This window comes from Pelobates fuscus, chromosome 5 (assembly GCF_036172605.1).
Source record: "Pelobates fuscus isolate aPelFus1 chromosome 5, aPelFus1.pri, whole genome shotgun sequence".
Taxonomy (NCBI): domain Eukaryota; kingdom Metazoa; phylum Chordata; class Amphibia; order Anura; family Pelobatidae; genus Pelobates; species Pelobates fuscus.
In genome coordinates, this window is record NC_086321.1 from 119782150 (window position 1) to 119788049 (window position 5900).

Below are 5900 nucleotides of genomic sequence, written 5' to 3' on the forward strand. Positions count from 1 at the left end.
ATAAGTCGTTCCGCTTCCCCGGTTGCCATGGCGCTGGCTGCGGTCTGGCTCGAGCCCCGGCTCCCGGCTCCCGGCATGCACCGCTGCTAATGCCAAAGGTCAGCTGAGGCCAAGCCCATCCCGTGTTGCCATGGCAGAGCTGTGTGTGAGTGAGGGAGCCGCCTGACACACTGCGAGGACCTACCTGCCACCGGGGAGGATGTGTTCATGGAGTGTCTCTGTGTAAAGAGATAAACACACTCCTCCTGTGGAGCCAAACAATGAGCCAGGCAGACATTATACAGCTGGGGAATTACCTCAGGGTTCCTCAAACTGCAATATAATATAATAATAGTAAGATAGATACTAACAAGAAAACATGGACACTTGGACGAACAGCAACATGTTGGTATTTAGACTGAAAAAGAAAGCATAACTGCCATATAAGTAATGACCGAATAGTTATATTTAAAAGACATGAAAAAAAAAATTCTTATTGAAAAATGAGTGTGCTGAAAGTACAGGTGATACTCGAAAAATTAGAATATCGTGCAAAAGTTTATTTATTTCAGTAATGCAACGTAAAATGGGAAACTAATGTATGAGATAGACGCATTACATGCAAAGCAAGCTAGTTCAAGCCGTGATTTGTCATAAGTGCGATGATTATGGCTTACAGCTCATGAAAACCCCAAAGGAGAAAAACAATATTTATAATAACTGTTTTTTTTTTGCCTTCTTTTGGATCAACAGCAAAAAACATATGTGAGGAAGGCTGAACTTGATGGACGCAAGTCTCTTTTCAGCTATGTAACTATGTAATATAACTTGTTACACAAAAAATGTGATCTATTTACTAGCATGCCCTTGTGGCTTAACATATGTAGGGAGAACCACAAGAGCCTTACACACACAACCATAGAGGAACATTCACGCAACATTTTAAAAGGCTATGAAAATCATAATGTATAAGCACCTTTTAAAATCTACCACCAAAAAGATCCCACAGGCATGAAATTTATAGGGATAAAATAAACTCCTGAAGGGTTGGAGAGGTGGAGATTTTAATAAAACCATAGGAAAAGTAGAAATGGAATGGATTTTAAAGCTAAATACAATGATCCCATATGGTCTAAAAAGTGATTTTGAAAACTGCCGTTTTTTAAGTAATATCTTTTTTTTTCATTATATTTTTAAATTTCAAATATTTTTATAGCTTTAAGATAATTTTTATAATAATTGAAAAAGTAGGAATTAACAGTTGTAACTCCATGGACGTATTCTATGCTCTGGCATTGTACAATAGAAAATTTAGGACAACTCCCACCCATTTTATAGCAAAAATGATGGCTGAAATTAAAGTGACACTCCAGGCACCCAGCTCCCATCACCCTTAATCCTGCAAGTGTAATTATTGCAGCCGCTAGAGGGACTTCTAACATCTTAAAACACGAAAAGTGTTATGCAGTGTAACGCATGCGCATTAGGTCTCCCCCGCAAGCTGACGGTGGGGGAGGAGCGTGGGCGGAGCCTGACCCAGCGCCGAGGGACATCGGCGCTGGATTCAGATTAGTCACTAGAGGGGGGTGGGGGGTGGGAGGGAGAGGGGCACTGAAGGAACCTGCAGTGCTAGGAAAACATTTGTTTTCCTGGCACTGGAGAGTCCCTTTAATTAATATTAGGTTTGATAGACATAAACATATTTTTTAGGGGAGAAAATAAAAATATATTATTGCTGTTTAGTTTTAACTATAATTATATAAAAAAAAGGAAAGCTAGCTTATTTATGAAGATTGTTAGTGGGTATATATCCATATAACTACAGTGGGACCTCGGTTTACAAACGCCTCGGTCAACATAATTTTTGGTTTACAAATGAAAATCCATTGAAAATAATGCCTGGGAGGTTTATAGCACCGCACAGACTTAGAGAGTACGCCACGAGACGAAGGCTTGGACCGTAACACCTCTCGGATAGACGGGAAAACGCACATGACAGGTATTGAAGAGCTACAAACAACGGTGGGGGTGGGGGCTGTTCTTTGTCAGAGGGAGAGTCAGATTACCCCTTTGTATCTGTGTGGGTACTTCTCTAGAAAGTTGTCTCCAGCTGAGCGTAATTATGATATTGGTAACAGAGAATTGTTGGCCATTATCCTAGCGCTTAAAGAATGGTGACATCTTTTAGGGGTCATTACTGACCACAAACATTTGCCTTATATAGGTGATGCTAAATGACTGTCTTCTAGACAGGCTAGATAGTCTTTGTTCTTATCTTGTTTTAACTTTATTATAACTTACATACCTGATCCCAAAAACGTGAAAGCGGATGCCTTATCTAGACAGTTTGACACTGAATCAGTACAGGAGCAAGAGACATCCCCTATTGTTCCAACTGAGTGTATCATTGCTTCCACTATTCTTTCCTTGTCATCCCCTCTGCTTGGTGCTATCATGGAGGCCCAGTCTCAGGCACCTTGCAATAAACCTCTAGATAAATAGTTTGTTCCATTGATTAAAAGAGAGAATGTAATGAGGGTGGTCCACAACAACGTGACTGCTGGGCATCCAGGCATTAATAAATCCATAACCGCTATCCTGAGATCATTTTGGTGGGATTCTCTCAGGAAATATGTCAAGGAATATGTGCAGGCCTGTTCAGTTTGTGCAGTTTCTAAGATTCCTTATAGACTTCCATGTGGATTATTGCATCCACTTCCTGTACCTAATGTTCGATGGTCCCATTTGTCCATGGATTTCATCATAGAACATCCTAGTTCTAATGGCTATACCACCATCCTTGTGGTGGTTGACCGCTTTTCCAAAATGGCTCATTTTGTTCAACTCAAAACACTGCCATCCTCACAAGACCTGGTTCTTATTTTTATACGAGAAAAATTGACAGACTACATGGCATTCCTCACAATATTGTATCTGACAGAGGTTCTCAGTTTCTGTCTCTGCTTTGGAGGGCTTTCAATAAACAGTTGGGCATTGCATTGTCATTTTCTTCTTCCTACCATCCCCAAACCAATGGCACAGCTGAGAGGACTAACCAGTCACTGGAATTGTATTTGCGTTGTTTTGTTAATGGCACACAAGATAATTGGTCCGAATTACCCTGGGCCGAGTTTGCTAGGAACAATGCTACTCATAACTCTTCCGGACATAGTCCATTCTTTGTTAATGGTCATCATCCTACTGTTCTACCAGCTGTTTTCTCTGACACAGCTATCCCTGCTCTGGATGATCACCTTACTTCTATATGTGAAACTTGGATCAAAGTTCACTCCGCTCTCAAAACTGCGGCTGCTCGTTTCAAATTTCATGCTGATAAATGGCGGTGTGTCAACCCTGGTAACCAAGTGGGTGAGAGGGTGTGGTTATCATCGCGCAACATCAAACTAAAAGTTCCTAGCCTGAAGTTTTCCCCAAGATTCCTTGATCCTGTTTTCTATTCTCTTTACGTATTCCTAATACCTTTCATGTTTCCTTGCTCAAACCACTTATTTGCAATAGGTATACTGTCCCAAGTGTTCCCCCTCCCCGATTGGTTGTTTCTGGACAGGAGGAGTATGAAGCATAGGGGGTCCCCCTGGATTTTTCAGCTTGTTCTGCTATTTTTGTGTGAGATTGATAATACATTGCAATACCGGTGTATGGAGAGAGACAGGGATAGGAAGCTACATCTTATCCCTGCTTCTCTCTGACTGAATCTGCAGGGGAGCAGCACATGTAGCCAGCAACTCCCAGAATGCAGAGACAGCCTATAGATCAGGGAAGTGAGGCATGGGGGGCAGCCTATAGATCAGGGAAGTGAGGCATGGGCGGAGGGGATGGGGGGAGGCAGCCTACAGGAAGGGTCAGCAAAGAGCAGGAAGGTAAAGTAAGAGAAGTAGCAGAAAGGAGTAGATACAGAAATAAGCAGGAATGAACATCAAGAGCAGAAAGGGGCAGCAAGGAGCTGGAAGGGACAGCAAGGAGCACAAAAGGTAAAGTAGGGAAAGGAGCACAAAGGAACATAAATGAGCAGGAAGCGGCAGCAAGGAGCAGGAAGGGTCTGCAAGAAGAAGGAAGGGTTAGCAAGGAGCAGAAAGGGTCAGCAAGGAGCAGAAAGGGCCAGCAAGGAGAATGAAGGGTCAGCAAGGAGCAGGAAGGGTCAGCAAGGAGCTGGAAGGTAAGTAGAAGGATCAGAAAGGGTCAGCAAGAAGCTGTAAAAGGCAGCAGGGAGCAGGAAGGGTCAGAAGGAGCACAAAGGTAAAGTAGGAGAAGGAACAGAAATTACCAGGAAGGGACATCAAGGAGCAGAAAGGGTCAGCAATGAGCTGGAAGGGGCAGAAGGAGCACGTAAAGTAGGGGAAGGAGCAGAAATTAGCAGGAAGGGTCTGCTTTTTTTTTTTTTTTTTTAGAGAGTGTTTATGTTTAAAGTATGCTGAGTTCAAATATGTAATTTTTATGGAGATTGGATGTATGGTTTCAAAGTTACAGGGTATGTGTAAAAACTGTATTTTTACTGTCTGTGATAATTATGTTAACCCATTGTGTAAGATACTTATATCACAGGCAGAGGGGAGTGTGTAATTGCTGGGAGTGTTTTCGGTAATGTACGTGGATTTCAAACCAACCAATCAGAGTGCTGTGACAGGTAAATGTAGAGACTTACCTGTCAGTCTCTTAATTTACCTGTCAGAGCACTCTGATTGGACGGCTTAAACCCACCAATCAGAGTGCTCTGAGCCTAATTGCAGGGCAGGGCAAGGCTTTATAAGCCTTCCCCCGCCCTGCAGAGCTCAGTCTGCGCGGAGCCCTCGCCGGGTGAAGATGGATTTTTTTTTTTTTTATTGCGTCGATTATTATGGATTTTTATTTGGCCTTTTTGGGGCTGAAAAAAGAAGATTTTAGAAGAAAGAAAACATCAAATGGTCCCCCCACAAGTGTGAGTGTGGTAGGTAGGGGTTAATTTTGGGGGGGAAGGGGTGACTAGGGGTTTGGGGACCCCTAGTCACCTGCGGGGGGGGGTTATTTTTTTTATTTAGGGCCCCCACCCGACGCTCAGGGGTAGGGGCCAGGGGGAAGGACATTAGGACCCCCCAATTAGTATTTAGGGCCCCCACCCACCGCTCAGGGGTGGGGGCCAGGGGGATGGACATTAGGACCCCCCAATTAGTATTTAGGGCCCCCACCCACCGCTCAGGGGTAGGGGCCAGGGGGAAGGACATTAGGACCCCCCAATTAGTATTTAGGGCCCCCACCCACCGCTCAGGGGTGGGGGCCAGGGGGATGGACATTAGGTCCCCCCCCTAATTAGTATTTAGGGCCCCCACCCACAGCTCAGGGGTAGGGGCCAGGGGGGAGGACATCAGGTCCCCCCAATTAGTATTTATGGCCCCCACCCACCGCTCAGGGGTGGGGGCTAGGGGGGAGGACATTAGGTCCCCCCCAATTAGTATTTAGGGCCTCCACCCACTGCTCAGCGGGGGGACCAGGGGGGAGGACATTAGGTCCCCCCTTAATTAGTATTTAGGGCCCCCACCCACCGCTCAGGGGTGGGGGCCAGGGGGGATCACATTAGGTCCCCCCTCATTCTAATTTAGGGCCCCCACCCACTGATCATGGGTGGGGGCTAGGGGGGAGGACATTAGGTTCCCCCCCCCAATTAGTATTTAGGGCCCCCACCCACCGCTCAGAGGTAGGGCCTAGGGGGGAGGACATTAGGTCTCCCCCAATTAGTATTTAGGGCCCCCACCCACCGCTCAGGGGTGGGGACCAGGGAGGAGGACATTAGGTACCCCCCTAATTAGTATTTAGGGCCTCCTCCCACTGCTCAGGGTGGGGACCAGGGGGGAGGACATTAGAAACATAGAATGTGACGGCAGATAAGAACCATTCGGCCCATCTAGTCTGCCCAGTTTTCTAAATAC